This window comes from Macaca mulatta, chromosome 7, assembly GCF_049350105.2.
Source record: "Macaca mulatta isolate MMU2019108-1 chromosome 7, T2T-MMU8v2.0, whole genome shotgun sequence".
NCBI classification, from domain to species: domain Eukaryota; kingdom Metazoa; phylum Chordata; class Mammalia; order Primates; family Cercopithecidae; genus Macaca; species Macaca mulatta.
This window is the reverse complement of record NC_133412.1, coordinates 176,783,230-176,799,725: the sequence shown is the minus strand read 5'-3', so window position 1 is coordinate 176,799,725 and position 16,496 is coordinate 176,783,230. Positions and strand designations below refer to the sequence as shown.

General features: G+C 46.6%; 1 non-coding gene and 1 pseudogene across 1 annotated transcript; both read left to right on the top strand.

Annotated features, from left to right (window-relative positions):
• The first annotated feature begins 5,536 nt into the window (after positions 1 to 5,536).
• Positions 5,537 to 6,384, top strand: LOC695116 (small ribosomal subunit protein uS2 pseudogene; annotated as a pseudogene).
• A 7,424-nt stretch (positions 6,385 to 13,808) lies between these two features.
• LOC114680054 (small nucleolar RNA U13) lies at positions 13,809 to 13,911 on the top strand. Its single transcript, XR_003732128.1, has one exon. It is a non-coding gene; the product is annotated as a small nucleolar RNA U13 (small nucleolar RNA).
• The last annotated feature ends 2,585 nt before the right edge of the window (positions 13,912 to 16,496 follow it).

Sequence of the window (16,496 nt, the reverse complement as noted above, 5' to 3'; positions counted from 1 at the left end):
GTGTGTGTGTGTATGCAGATATGTTGCAGACCAAGAGCTGAACACTGAGAATATGTAAAGCCACAGAGATGGAGAAAAGCAGAGTGTGATAATTGAGACATTAGGGTCATCATGCCTGGTGGCAGGGGAAAGAGGACGGGCTGGGCAGTAGGTGTTCCTGGGACACTCCAGGTAGGCCCCAGATGCTTTGAGTCTTTGGGAAATATGAGGTCCATTTGGACTCCATGCCAGGCTGCTGCCCCCCACATCGGGGATGAGGGCAGACAAGCTGCTATTCTTTTAATTTACCTCTCCAGTCCCCTTCTTCACCCCACCAGGGTCCTGTTGCCCTCTGTGAGCCCTGCTTCAAGGCCCAGAAGGCACCCCAGGAATTCTCACTTCCAAGATTGTGTTCCTGCTATTCACACACTTGGAAAGCCTCCCCTGCCTGCCCAAAGCCTCCTTGCTGTTATGCAGCCATCCTCTCGTCCTGTCCTCATCCCGGGTCCTTGTCCTCGTCCTCGCTTCTTCCCTGAAGACTCTGCAGACCAGCCCCTAGTGTGGCCCGCCCCTCCTTGGCTTTTCCTGCTGAGGTCACAGTACATTTATTGAACTCCAGCTCTGTACCTGGCACAAGACACCTATGCTAGGACCCCCAACTCTTCTACAGCCTGTGAGACGTCAATGGGCAAGTGAGAGGCGACTGACCGAGACTCAGGAAGGGCTGTAACTCGTCCAATGTCAGGAGCAAGCAAAGGGAGAGCCAGGACTGGGCTCCAAGGCCGAAACTCTGCAATCGATCCTTTCATTCCTGGTGAGTGGAGAGCCCTCAAACCTCCTGTACTTAGGTCAGTGTAGGGCCCCGTTGAAAACTCAGTGGAGATGCATCAGTGATTTTCCACCTTCTGGCTTCTGGTACCTCAGCCTTCCCAGATAGCTCTGGATGGAACGCCTCTCGGGGAGAACATAGGCGCCCCCGCCTTGCTAAACACACTATTCTGGAAAGTCGTGTCAGCTTTTCCCACAGCTCGAAGGTGTCCCTTTACCACGTCCCATGCTTCACCACAGTGTGGAGATGGCCCTGGGGGATGCAGGAGGGAAAGGGCCATTTGTCCCTGCAGTAATTCTCCAGCTCTCAGATCTGCTGAAGATGATTGATCCCTATCTAGTTCTAGATTGGTCAGTCCCCATCTGGATCTGTCAGTCGCCTCTCACACACACGTACGCAGTTGTCATTACCAGATTCTGGTAGCGTAGCCCTCTGGAGCCTGCCCTGTCCCATGACGCACTCTGCTGTGAGCTGGGAAAATCCACTGTCTGGAACTATATCTAAAGGTCTAGGGAGACCACAGAGGTGAGGGAGAGGCAAGGGCTTTGGAGTTCGAACTCTGGCTATGACCCTGAATGCTGGGGGACCTTGGGCAAGTGACTTCATGTCTCTGAGGCACAGTTTCTGAACCAGTCAAATGGGAATGGTAATAGCTACCTCTCACAGTTGCTCTGGGGGTCCATGGAGGAAATTCCCAGAAAGCACCAGCACAGCAGGTGCAGAGTCCACCCTTCCAAAGCTCAGAGGACTCACCACCTCCTGGGGGGCTGCCCTTCCCACCTCTGCCCCCGAGAGGAGCTCAGAGCTCAGAGTCTGTAGAACACAGATCAAGGCTTATCCACACAGGGTGGGGAGTTAGAGACTCACTCCTCCTCCCCGGTTTCCTCCTCTGGTTTTGCCTACCTCACTGAGTACTGAGTTCACGATAGGAGATACAGAAGCCCTTGGTAAGGGATCCTGCAACACCAGATAAGGTGCTAGTGTTTTTATCATTGCCTCTGCTTTGCAGGCAAGGACTTGGAGATTCAGAAGGGCAAGAGGCTTTCTCAAGCTCACGGGCAGAACACAGTGCCCTTAGACTCCAGTCTGCTGGCTCTGACATCCATGGGCTGCAAAGACAGGTGGGCAAAAAAGGATAGAGAGAAGGAATGAGTGGGTGAATAGACTACCCCAGCACTCCTGGAGCCTCAGACCTGCCCATTATTGTAGGGTTGACCTATTAAAGTAAGCACATCTCCCAAATACAAACAGGTTTTCCCAAGACAGTAAAGTCTAAGCTCTGCTTGAGGAAAGACCGTTTCCTCCATTACTTAGGCTGCTGCCCTATCCTTGGAGTCATTTGGCCCTCATTGGGTGGAGTCATAAAAAGCCACATCAGCCTTTGGTGGCTGCCCCCCTACTCCTCTCTCCTTCCTTTGTTCCTTCCATCCACAGTGTTTATTGAGCACCTACTTTGGGCAAAGCTATGTTTGAAGCATTGAGGACATAACTGTGAACAGAGAAAGTTCTTGCCCACTCTCAGGTCACAGGACACACATAGCAGAACTCATGGATAATATAATTTCAGGACAGAAGAACTGTAATTTAAAAATTTAATCAGGGGAGGGTGATACAGACTAAGCTCTTTGGTTTTAATTCAATTTTTTTTTTTTTTTTTTTTTTTTTTTTTTTGAGACAGAGTCTCACTCTGTCGCCCAGGCTGGAGTGCGGCGGTGCGATCTAGGCTCACTGCAAGCTCCGCCTCCCGGATTTACGCCATTCTCCTGCCTCAGCCTCCTGAGTAGCTGGGACTACAGGCGCCCGCCACCGCGCCCGGCTAATTTTTTGTATTTTTAGTAGAGATGGGGTTTCACCGTGTTAGCCAGGATGGTCTCAATCTCCTGACCTTGTGATCCACCCGCCTCGACCTCCCATAGTGCTGGGGTTCCAGGCGTGAGCCACCATGTCCGGGCTCAAATTTCATTTTTTTCTTTTGGTCATCAGTACACATAGTGCAAAATAAAAAGTTGCAAAGGGATACAGAGTTAAAGCTTTTAACAGTTTACATTTTTCAAAAACACTATAAAGAAGGTAAAAATGCAAGCCTCAAACTGGGAGAAGTTATAACTGATAAGGATTTAAATCCATACCATATAAGAAAAGTCTATAATTGGCTGGCTATGGTGGCTCACACCTGTAATCCCAGCACTTTGGGAGGCCGGATCACCTGAGGTCAGGAGTTCGAGACCAGCCTGCCCAACATGGTGAAACCCCACCTCTATTAAAAATACAAAATTAGCCAGCGTGGTGGTGCACACCTGTAATCCCAGCTACTTGGGAGGCTGAGGCAGGAGAATCACTTGAACCCGGCAGGCAGAGGTTGCAGTGAGCTGAGATCGTGCCATTGCACTCCAGCCTGGGCAAAAAGAGCAAAACTCGATCACAAAAAAAGAAAAGAAAGAAAGAAAGAAAGATCTATAATTTAATAAGATCAACAACCCAATAGAAATACAGGCAAAAGACAACAACAGGCACTTGGGGGTTGGTAAATAATAAGAACAAATACTTAAAGTCATCTGTGATTGCAAATGCAAGCTATCTCAGTCCATTCTGGAAGCTATAACAAAATAGGAGACGTAGAAGCCCTTGGTAAGGGATCCTGCAATGCCAGATAAGGTGTTAGGGTTTTTATCATGGCCTCTGCTTTGCAGGCAAGGACTTGGAGATTCAGAAGCACAAGAGGTTTTCTCAAGCTCACAGGCAGAAAGCAGCGCCCTTAGACTCCAGTCTGCGGGCTGGCTTAAAAACAGGAAAAATGTATTCACCACAGTTCTGGAGGCTGGGAAATCCAAGATCAAGGCCCTGGCAGATACGGTGTCTGCTGAGGGCTGGCTTTGCGTTCACAGATGGACAGCTATCATCTCACTGTGCACTCACGTGGCAGAAGGGGCGAATGAGCTCTTTGGCGCTCTTTTCTGGAAGGACTCCACCCTCATGACCTCATCACCTTCCAAAGGCCTCACCTCCCAATACCATCAAACTCTGGGGTTTAGTTTTCTTTTTTTGAGACAGAGTCTCACCCTGTCGCCCAGGCTGGAGTACAGTGGTACTATCATGGATCACTGCAGCCTCAATCTCCCAGGCTCAGGTGATCCTCCCATCCCAGCCTCCCAGGCAGCTGGAACTACAGGCACTCACCAGCATTTCCAGCAATTTTTTTTTTAAATTTTTTGTAGAGATGGGTTTCTACCATGTTGCCCAGGCTGGTCTCGAACTCCTGGACTCAAGCGATCCTCCAATCTGAACATCCTAGTGCTGGGTTTACAGGCCTGAACCACTGTGCCCAGTCGGGGTTCAGTTTTCAACATATGAATTTGGGTGGACACAAATAATTTATAGCACACAGAGCATAATAAATTACCATGTACCGGCCACCAGATTGGCAAAAAGGAAAAAGTCTGACAACAGCAAGTGCTGCTGAGAATGTGGAACAATGGGAAATTTTGTCGTCTTTTAGACAGGGTCCCACTCTGTTACCCAGGCTGGAGTGCAATGGCATGATTATAGCTCACTGCAGCCTTGGACTCCTAGGCTCCAGCGATCTTCCTGTCTCAACCTTCAAGTAACTAGCACTATGGGCATGAGCCATCATACCTGGCTAATTTTTTAAAAATTATTTTTTGGGCCAGGCACGGTGGCTCACACCTGTAATCCCAGCACTTTGGGAGGCCAAGGAGGGCGGATCACGAGGTCAGGAGATCGAGACCATCCTGGGTAACACAGTGAAACCCTGTCTCTACTAAAAAATACAAAAAATAAGCCGGGCGTGGTGGCAGGCGCCTGTAGTCCCAGCTACTTGGGAAGCCGAGGCAGGAGAATGGCGTGAACCCGGGAGGCGGAGCTTGCAGTGAGCCGAGATCGCACCACTGCACTCCAGGCTGGGCGACCGAGCGAGATTCCGTCTCTAAAAAAAAAAAAAAAAAAAAAAAAAAGATTATTTTTTGTAGAGACGAGATCTCACTATGTTTCCCAGGCTGGTCTCAAACTCCTGGACTTGAGCAATCCTCGGCCTCAGCCTCCCAAAGTGTTGGTGTTACAGGCATGAGCTGCTGCACCTGGCTTCAACGGGCACTCTTAGACCCTGCTTGGGAGTGTAAGTTCAAGGTAAGAGCAGAAGATAATGAAGCACAATGCAAAGATCACATAATCAACAAAGCCAAAACTTATTTGGCAAAAGCCAGTAAAATTGGCATTTTGGACAACAATCAGCAATTAAAGTTGAAGTTGTATGGCCCCTACAGCTGAGCAATTCCACCCAAAATATTTACCCTAAAAAAACTCTCAGCTGTGCACAGTGGCTCACGCCTGTAACCTCAGCACTTTGGGAGGCTGAGGCAGTGGATGACCTGAGGTCAGGAGTTCAAGACCAGCCTGGCCAACATGTTGAAACCCTTTCTCTACTGAAAATACAAAAAAATTAGCTGGGCGTGGCGGCCTGCATCTGTAATCCCAGCTTCTTGAGAGGCTGAGGCAGAATCACTTGAACCTCGGAGGCGGAGGCTGCAGTGACCCGAGAAGGCACCACTGCACTCCAGCCTGGGTGACAGAGTAAGATTCCATCTCAAAAAAAAAAAAAAAAAGCAACTCCCGCTTTCCGCGCTACCCATAGAGGGGTCCATACAGCATTGTCCTGGATTCCCATTGTAACTTAAAGGCAAACTTTCACAAGGTCTGGAGCTCTTGATGTCCTGCAAATGAAGGAGGAGCATGTCCTTAAGTTCCTTGCAGCAGGAACCTACTTAGGTGGCACCAGTCTTGACTTCCAGATGAAACAGTACATCTACAAAAGGAAAAGTGATGGCATCTACATCATAAATCTGTGGGAGGACCTGGGAGAAACTTCTGCTGGCAGCTCGTGCCATTGTTGCCATTGAAAACCCTGCTGATGTTAGTGCCATATCCTCCAGGAATACTGGCCAGAGGGCCGTGCTGAAGTTTGCTGCTGCCACTGGAGCCACTCCAATGGCTGGCCGCTTCACTCCTGGAACCTTCACTAACCAGATCCAGGCAGCCTTCCGGGAGCCACGGCTTCTCGTGGTTACTGACCCCAGGGCTGACCACCAGCCCCTCTGGGAGGCATCTTATGTTAACCTACCTACCATTGCTCGTAACACAGATTCTCCTCTGTGCTATGGGGACATTGCCATCCCATGTGACAATAAGGGAGCTCCCTCATTGGGTTTAATATGGTGGATGCTGGCTCGGGAAGTTCTGCGCATGCGTGACACCATTTCCCGTGGGAGGTCATGCCTGACCTCTACTCCTACAGCGATCCTGAAGAGATTGAAAAAGAAGAGCAGGCTGCTGCTGAAAAGGCTGTGACCAAGGAGGAATTTCAGGGTGAATGGACTGCTCCAGCTCCCGAGTTCACTGCTATTCAGCCTGAGGTTGCAGACTGGTCTGGCAGCGTGCAGGTACCCTCTGTGCCTATTCAGCAGTTCCCTACTGAAGACTGGAGGGCTCAGCCTGCCACTAAAAACTGGTCTGCAGCTCCCACTGCTCAGGCCACTGAATGGGTAGAAGCAACCACGGCATAGTCTTAAGCTGTTTTTGCACGGGCTCTTCAGCAACATGAAAATAAGGTTGATGGAGAATAAACATCGGTTTCTAAAACAAAAAAAACTCTCAAACATATGCACGGGAACATGTATAAGAATAATCATAGCACTACAGTTTGTTACAGAAACACACTGGAAACAATTCAAATGTCCATTATCTGTATGAATACAGAAAATGGCATATTCGCACAAAGAAATAGTATATAACAGAAAGAATACTTTTTACAGCTACATACAACAACGTGAATGCATCTCAGTATCATAATCTCAATATATTATTTAAAAAACCAAAGCAATTCTTAGAATACACATAGCGTGATTCAGAAATGAAAACGTGCAAAACCAAACAACATGCTGTTTAAAGATGCAAATGTATAGAATGAAACTATTGAAAAAAACACAAGGGGATGAAAAACACAAAAATCAGGATAGTGGTGGCTGGGTACAGTGGCTTATGCCTGTAATCCCAGCACTTTGGGAGGCTGAGGAAGGCAGATCGCTTGAGTCCAGGAGTTTGAGACCAGCTTGGGCAACATGGTGAAACCCCATCTCTACTAAAAATACAAAAATTAGCAGGGCGTGGTGGCACGCCTGTAGTCCCAGCTACTCGGGAGGCTGAGGCACAAGAATGGCTTGAGCTGGGGAGGCAGAAGTTGCAGTGAACCGAGATGATGCCACTGCACTCCAGCGTGGGTGACAGAGCTAGACTCCATCTCAAATAATAAATAAATAAATAATGCTTACTCCCTTCTCCCCTGTGGATCTGGTTTTACCTGGGAGTCCGTGCACCAGGGCATAGCTAACAGCAGACCCTCCACTGTTCTGGCCCTCATTATGGATTCCATGCAGGAGGCTGATGGGGGATGGTCGCCAGGAGATGGAGATTCCACCCTGACTTTGCACTTGGCTGCCAAATGGCCTTGCCTGTGGCCTTCCTGCCCACCTTGAACTTGAGCTTCCCCATCTGAGGATTACAATGGTTCTGATTCTCCATCATTTCCCCCAGTACACATCAGCTGTCACCATTGCATATGGAAACTGCTGCTAGTATAATTGCAGGTCAAGGGCAAGAAGCAAGTTGAAAGAGCAAAACCCTCAAAGGCCTAGCCCTTCATCTTGACAAATCCCTGACCTCACATGGACAGCTCAGGAGCTGGGCATGGCAAGGCAGCATGGAACCTGGGAAGTTGTTAGAACAAGATTCTGTTCACTCAGCTCTGCTGCCTCCTCTCCCTCGGATGTGACCTCAGACATGAGCTGGCCAGGGCTGGCCCTCTGAGTCAGCCCTGAGTCCCAACTACACGCCTTCCCCGTGGGGCTGCTGGCCTCAAAGCCTCCTTTAACAAAGAGGGCAGGAGGATGGATGACTCGGCGTATATAATATACCCAACTGCAGATGAATAATTGATGTGTTTGAGTATTAATAAGCAGGAACTGGCTATTTTAGCCGTAAAGCCAAGAAGATACTCTGTTAAAGCAAATCCTCCAATCTACACCTAAAGCAACAAAACAAAACAAAACAAAAATCTATAAAGAACAACACCCCCAAACTTCCAAAAACCCCTGCTTTTAACAGAAACCTACTTGGAGGAGATCCTATTTTTATAAGCATGTTATTTTAAAAATTACAATTTTAGGGTTGAAATGGGAAAAGGACTTAGTGTGTGAGTGTGTGTGTGTGTGTGTGTGTGTGTGTGTGTCTGTATGTGTGATGGTGCCACTGTCTTCCACTCCTGAGGCCTGGCTCTGAGCAGCACACTGTCATTCCTGACTCTGTTTTTTGTTTGTTTGTTTATTTTGTTTTGTTTTGAGCCAGAGTTTCGCTCTTGTCACCTAGGCTGGGGTGTAGTGGCGCGATCTCGGCTCACTGCAACCTCCACCTCCCAGGTTCAAGTAATTCTCCTGCCTCAGCCTCCTGAGTAACTGGGATTACAGGCACCTGCCACCACACCTGGCTAACTTTTTGTATTTTTAGTAGAGACAGGGTTTCACCGTGTTGGTCATGCTGGTCTCAAACTCCTGACCTCAGGTGATCCGCCCACTTCAGCCTCCCAAAGTGCTGGGATTACAAATGTGAGCCACTGCGCCCGACCAAAAACAATATAATCATATCAATAGGCACAGAAAAAGCATTTGACAAAATGGAACACCTTTTTTTTTTTGAGGTGGGGTTTTTTGCTCTTGTTGCCCAGGCTGGAGTGCAGGGGCAGGATTGGCGGGATCCTGGCTCACTGCAGCCTCCACCTCCCAGGTGGGGGTTCTCATGCCTCAGCCTCTCAAGCAGCTGCAATTACAGGCACATGACATCATGACTGGCTAATTTTTGTATTTTCAGTAGAGACGGGGTTTCACCATGTTGCCCGGGTTGGTCTCGAACTCCCGGCATCAGGAGATCTGCCTGCCTTGGCCTCTCAAAGTGCTGGGATTACAGGCGTGAGCCACCATGCCCGGCCATGCAACACTTTTTTTAGAGACAGGGTCTAGCTCTGTTGCCCAGGCTATAATAGTACAGTGGCACAGGCATACCTCACTGTAGCCTCGAACTCCTGGATTCAATCAACCATCTTGCCTCAGCTTCCTGAGTAGCTAGGAATACAGCCATGCACCACCACACCTGGCTCATTCTTTAAAAACAATTTTTTTAAATTAGAAATGGGGTCTTGCTATGTTGCCCAGGCTAGTCTCGAACTCCGGGCCTCAAGTGATTCTCCAACCTCAGCTTCCCAAAGTGCTGAGATTATAGGTGTGAGGCACCATACCTGGCCCCAAGACAATTTCACGATAAAAACAAAAAACCACCCTTAAAAAACCAGGAATAGAAAGGAACTTTGTATAAAGGGCAACTATGGGCCAGGCGAGGTGGCTCACACCCGTAATCCCAGCACTTTGGGAGGCCGAGGTAGGTGGATCACCTGAGGTCAGGAGTTCGAAACCAACCTGGCCAAAGTGGCGAAACCCCGTCTCTATTGAAAATACAAAAATTAGCTGGGCACGGTGGTGCCCATCTGTAATCCCAGTTACTCAGGAGGCTGAGGCATGAGAATTGCTTGAACTGGGGAGGCAAAGGGTGCAGTGAGCCAAGATCATGCCATTGCACTCCAACCCGGGTGACGGAGTGAGACTCAGTCTCAAGGAAAAAAAAAAAAAAGGTAACTATGGTGAAAGACTGAATGCTTTCTTCCTAATATCATGAACAAGACAAAGATGTTTGCTCTTGGCGTTTCTACTGAACATTGTACTGGAGGTTCTAGCTAGGACAATTAGGTAAGAAAATAAAAGGCATTCAGACTGTAAAGGAAAACTATCTCTATTTGCAGATGTCATGATCCTGCAAAACCTGGCTAAGAAATCCAGCCAGGCGTGGTGGCTCATGCCTGTAATCCCAGCACTTTGGGAGGCAGAGGTGGGTGGATCACCTGAGGTCAGGAGTTTGAGACCAGCCTGGCCAACATGGCGAAACCCCATTTCTACTAAAAATACAAAAAAAAAAAAAAAAAAAAAATAGCTGGGTGTAGTGGTATGCACTTGTAATTCCAGCTACTTGGGAGGCTGAGACAGGAGAATCACTTGAACCCAGGAGGCGGAGATTGCAGTGAGCCAAGATTGCGCCATTGCACTACAGCCTGAGCAACAGAGCGAGACTCCATCTCAAAAAAAAAAAAAAAAAGGCGGGGGGGGGAATACTAAGAAATCCAGTAAAAAACTAAGAATTAATGAACAAATTGAGCAAGGTTGCAGGCTACAAGATCAATATACAAAAATTAATTATATATATATATATATCTATCTTTTTTTTTTTCTTTCTTTTTTTTTGAGATGGAGTCTCACTCTGTTGCCTGAACTGGAGTGCAGTGGTACAGTCTTGGCTCACTGCAACCTCCACCTCCCAAGTTCAAGCGATTCTCCTGCCTCAGCCTCCCAAGTAGCTGGGACTACAGGGGCCTGCCACCACACCTAATTTTTGTATTTCTACTAGAATCGGGGTTTCACCATGTTGGCCAGGGTGATTTTGACTCCTGACCTCAAGTGATCCATGCTCCTTGGCCTCCCAAAGTGCTGGGATTACAGGCGTGAGCCACCATACCTGGCCCAATTATATTTCTTCCTTTCTTTCTTTCTTTTTTTTTTTTTTGAGATGGAGTCTCACTCTGTAGCCTAGGCTGGAGGGCAGTGGCATGAACTTGGTTCACCACAACCTCCGCCCCTCTGGTTCAAGTGATCCTCGTGCCTCAGCCTTCCAAGTAGCTGGGATTATAGGTGTGTGCCACCACAGGTGGCTAATTTTTGTATTTTTAGTAGAGACAGGGTTTCACCATGTTGGTCAGGCTGGTCTCAAACTCCTGGCCTCAAGTGATCCACCCACCTCAGCCTCCCAAAGTGCTGGGATTCCAGGTGTGAGTCATCATGCCCAACTGAAAATCAATTATATTTCTATGTAGTGGCAATAAGCAAACTGAAAAAGAAATTTTAAAAATGTTATTTATAAGATCATCAAAAATAATAAAATACATAGAAATAGATTTAACAAAAGAAGTGCAAATTTGGCTGGGAGTGGTGGCTCACGCCTATAATCCCAGCACTCTGGGAGGCCGAGGCGGGTGGATCATGTGGTCAGGAGATCGAGACCACCCTGGCTAACACGGTGAAACCACTTTTCTACCAAAAATACAAAAAATTTGCCGGCCGTGGTGGCGGCGCCTGTAGTCCCAGCTACTCGGGAGGCTGAGGCAAGAGAATGATGTGAACCCGGAAGGTGGAGCTTGCAGTGAGCCGTGATTGCGCCACTGCACTCCAGCCTGGCTAACAGAGCGAGATTCCGTCTAAAATAAAAAAAGAAGTGCAAATTTATACTTTTTAAAATTTTTTTTTTTATTTTTTGAGACGGAGTCTCGCTCTGTCGCCGGGGCTGGAGTGCAGTGGCCGGATCTCAGCTCACTGCAAGCTCCGCCTCCCGGGTTCACGCCATTCTCCTGCCTCAGCCTCCCGAGTAGCTGGGACTACAGGCGCCTGCCACCTCGCCTGGCTAGTTTTTTTTTGTATTTTTTAGTAGAGACGGGGTTTCACCGTGTTAGCCAGGATGGTCTCGATCTCCTGACCTTGTGATCCGCCCGTCTCGGCCTCCCAAAGTGCTGGGATTACAGGCTTGAGCCACCGCGCCCGGCCCAAATTTATACTTTAAAACTACAAAATATTGTTGAAAAAATTAAAGACCTAAGTATACGGAGAGACACCCATGTTTATGGATCAGAAGGACTTAATATTGATAACATAGCAATGCTTCCTAAATTGAGTTACACATTCAATGCAATCCTTATTAAAATCCCAGTTGACTTCTTTGTGGAAATTGACAAATTAATCCTAAAACTCACATGGTAACTCAAGAGACTCAGAATAGCCAAAAGAACCTTGGAAAAAAAAAGAACAGAGTTGGAGGAGTCACACTTTCTGACTTCAAAACTTACTACCAACGCTGTAGTAATTAAGACCATGTGGTACTGGCAGAAGGATAGACATATAAGTCACTGAAATAGCATTGAGCCCAGACATAAACCTTCACTTTTGCAGTCAATTGATTTTAGAGAAGGTGCCAAGGTAATTTTTTTGTTTGTTTGTTTTGTTTTGTTTTTTGTTGCTTTTGAGATACAGTCTAGCTCTGTCGCCTAGGCTGGAGTACCATGGCACGATCTCAGCTCACTGCAACCTCTGTCTCCCAGGTTCAAGCAATTCTTCTGCCTCAGCCCCTTGAGTAGCTGGGATTACAGGCGCCCGCCACCATGCCCAACTAATTTTTGTATTTTTAGTAGAGATGGGGTTTCACAGTGTTTGCCAGGCTGGTCTCGAACTCCTGACCTTGTGATCTGCCTGCCTCAGCCTCCCAAAGTGCTGGGATTACAAGCATGAGCCACCATGCCTGGCCGCCAACGTAATTTAATTGGGAGCAAAATGGTGCTGTGACAACTGAATAGCCACGTTCACAAGAATGAATTTGGACTCCTATCTCAAATCATATACAAAAATTAACTCAAAGTGGATTAAAGACATAAATATGAGACTTAAAATTATGAAACTATCAGAAAAAAGGTAGGTGGAGGTCTTCACAACCTTGCATTAGGCAATGGTTTCTTAGCTATGACACAATGCACATGCAGCAGCCACAGCAAAGTAGATAAAGTGGACATCATCAGAATGAAAAACTTTTGTGCTTTAAAGGAAACTACCAAGAAAGTAAAAAAAGAAGCCACAGAAGAGAATAAAAATTTTGCACATCATGGATCTGTTAAGGGACTTCTATCTAGAATACATAAGGAAATCTTACAACTCAACAATAAAAAGACAAAAAAATTAAAAGTGGATGAAAAATCTGAACAGATGTTTCTACAAAGAAGACAACCAAATGGCCAATAAGCATATGAAAAGATGCTCAGCATTATCAGCCATGAGGAAATGCCATCTAAACCACAATAAGATCTCACTCCACACCCATGAGAATGTCTATCATCAAAACACCAGATAATACTATATAACTGTTGACCAAATATAGAGAAATACACTGCTGGTAAGATTGTTAAATGGTGCAGCCATTTGGGAAAACAGATTAATAGGAATTACAGAAAGAGAGAAGAGAGAAAAAGGAGGGAAGAAAATTGTGAAAGAAATAATAAATAAAGCTTTTCCAAAGCTGAAAAATGACCTCCAGTGACCAACCCAATGAGTGAAATTTCTTTTTCCTTCCTTCCTTCCTTCCTTCCTTCCTTCCTTCCTTCCTTCCTTCCTTCCTTCCTTCCTTCTTTCTTTTCTTTTCTTTTCTTTTCTTTTCTTTTCTTTTCTTTTCTTTTCTTTTCTTTTCTTTTCTTTTCTTTTCTTTTCTTTTCTTTTCTTTTCTTTTCTTTTCTTTTCTTTTGAGACAGAGTCTTGCTCTGTCGCCCAGGCTGGAGTTCAGTGGTGCGATCTCAGCTCACTGCAACCTCCACCTCCCAGGTTCAAGTGATTCTCCTGCCTTAGCCTCCCAACTAGCTGGGACTACAGGCACGTGCCACCATGCCCGGCTAATTTTTGTATTTTTACTAAAGACGGGGTTTCACCGTGTTAGCCAGGATGGTCTTGATCTCCTGACCTCATGATCTGCCCGCCTCAGCCGCCCAAAGGGCTGGGATTACAGGCATGAGCTACCGTGCCCAGTCCCGGTGAGTGAAATTTTATGACACCGAGGACAGAGAGAAAGCTGGGAGCTCTGCTTTCTGCAAAGACAGCTTACTCGGCACTCTGAGTGGTAAGCAGCGTGATTAGGCCCTGGGTAGAGTATGCTCTCTGAGTAGTTTCTGGTCTCACAAGGGTTCTAAGAAAGGCCCTCCTTGCATTGTTGGGAAGGGAAGGTTAAGACGTTGCTTAAATTCAGAATTTTGATCCTTTTGTAGTTCATGAGCGTGCTAATTGGGTGTTCACGAACACGTGTAAGATGTGCCCCTTTTGAACTTTGTTAAGACGTTGACACATTACCTTCTGATGTGAAAAAAGTTAGATTTTGCTAAATTAAATATGCATGGTAAAACTTCAAGGGCAACCATTAAAAGAATGAAAATAGAAGTACACATTCCAAAACAGAAAGGAGAACAAGCTCGAATGGGAAAATAAGCATACCATCAAACAAAATCCCGCCAATCCATCCCTCCAAAAACGGCAGGAAAGGAGAACAAAGAAACACAAAATTCAGAAAAAACATAAATAACATTGTAAAAACTCAAAAATTTGACAATTATAATAAAATTGAATAAAACTTCTCAGTTAAAAGAGTAGGAAGCTGGGTGTGGTGGTTCACGCCTGTAATCATAGCACTCTGGGAGGCTGAGGTGACAGGATCACCTGAGCCCACAAGTTGGAGACCAGCCTGGGCAACATAGTGAAACCCCATCTCTATTTAAAATTAAAAAGAGGCCGGGCACAGTGGCTCAAGCCTGTAATCCCAGCACTTTGGGAGGCCGAGACGGGTGGATCACGAGGTCAGGAGATCGAGACCATCCTGGTTAACACGGTGAAACCCCGTCTCTACTAAAAAATACAAAAAACTAGCTGGGCGATGTGGCGGACGCCTGTAGTCCCAGCTACTCGGGAGGCTGAGGCAGGAGAATGGCGTGAACCCGGGAGGCGAAGCTTGCAGTGAGCTGAGATCAAGCCACTGCACTCCAGCCTGGGCGACAGAGTGAGACTCCGTCTCAAAAAAAAAAAAAATAAATAAATAAAATAAAAAATAAAAATAAAATTAAAAAGAAAAAAAAAAGACTAGGAGACTGATTATCTTATGGAATTTTTTAAAAACATCAAAATCCAAGGCTGAGCATAATGGCTCAATCCTGTAATCCCAACTCTTTGGAAAGCCAAGGTGGGGGAATCACTTGGGCCCAGGAGTTTAAGACCAGCCTGAGCAACATGGTAAAAACCTCTCTCTACAAAAAAATTAAATAATTAGCCGGGCATGGTGGCACGTGCCTAGAGTTCCAGTTACTCGGGAGGCTGAGGTGGGAGGATCATTGAGCCTGGGAGGTTGAGGCTGCAGTGGGCAATGTTCACACCACTGCCCTCCAGCCTGGGTGACAGAGTGAGATCCTGTCTCAAAAAACAAAGCAAAATGGGCCAGGTATGGTGGCTCACGCCTGTAATCCCAGCACTTTGGGAGGCCGAGGCGGGCGGATCACGAAGTCAGGAGTTTGAGACCACCTGGCCAACATAGTGAAACCCCGTCTCTACTAAAAATACAAAAATTAGCTGGGTGTGGTGGCAGGCACCTGTAGTCCCAGCTACTCAGGAGGCTGAGGCTCGAGAATCACTGGAATCTGGGAGGCAGAGTTCGCAGTGAGCTGAGATGATACCATTGCACTCCAGCCTGGGTGACAGAGTGAGACTCCATCTCAGAAAACAAAACAAAACAAAACAAAACAAAACAAAAAACCTGGAAAATAAAAATAAAAATAAAAATTCAGTTATATGCTGTTAAAGGAGACACATTAAAGCCCTAAGAACACAGAAAAGCTGAAATAAAAAGATAGAAAAGGATAGGCCAAGCAAATACTAATAAAAAGAAAACTGTTGTAACAATATTAATATCACACAAAATAGATTGTAAGACAAAATGCATTGTTAGAAATAAAGTGTGTCACTTTACAAATACACTAGTAATGTTTAATTTACCTGGGTGATATAATAACTTAAAACTTGTATGCATCTAATAAAATACCTTCAAAATATACAAAGCAGGGGCCGGGGGTAATCCCAGCACTTTGGGAGGCCAAGGCGAGTGGACCGTGAGGTCAAGAGATCGAGACCATCCTGGCCAACATGGTGAAAACCCATCTCTACTAAAAATAGAAAAATTAGATGAGTGTGGTGGCGCACACCTGTAACCCCAGCTACTCCTGAGGCTGAGGTAGGAGAATCGCTTGAACTCGGGAGGCTGAGGTGGCAGTGAGCCAAGATCGTACCACTGCACTGCAGCCCAGGGGACACAGCAAGACCTTGTCTCAAAAAAACAAATAAAAAATAAATTTATATGGAAATACAAAAGAACGAGAATAGCCAAAAACTCCCCTAAAGAAAAGGAACAGGCCGGGCGCGGTGGCTCACGCCTGTAACCCAACACTTTGGGAGGCTGAGGTGGGCGGATCACAAGGTCAGGAGATCAAGACCATCCTGGCTAAAACGGTGAAAACCCATCTCTACTAAAAATACAAAAAATTAGCCGGGCGTGGTGGCGGGCGCCTGTAGTCCCAGCTACTCGGGAGGCTGAGGCGAGAGAATGGTGTGAACTCGGGAGGCGGAGCTTGCAGTGAGCTGAGATCCGGCCACTGCACTCCAGCCTGGGCGACAGAGCGAGACTCCGTCTCAAAAAAAAAAAAAAAAGGAGAGGAACAAGGCAGGACAATTACCTCACTGCCTGTCAAAACTTATTATAAAGTACGGTCATTAAGGCAGTGTGATTTTAGTGCACAAATACAAAAATCGTCCAGTGAACCAGCAAGAAAAACTCTGAAGCAGACCAACACACATGGAAACCTGATTGACAATAGAGGGCGTTGCAGAGCTTGGAGAACAGTCTTCTT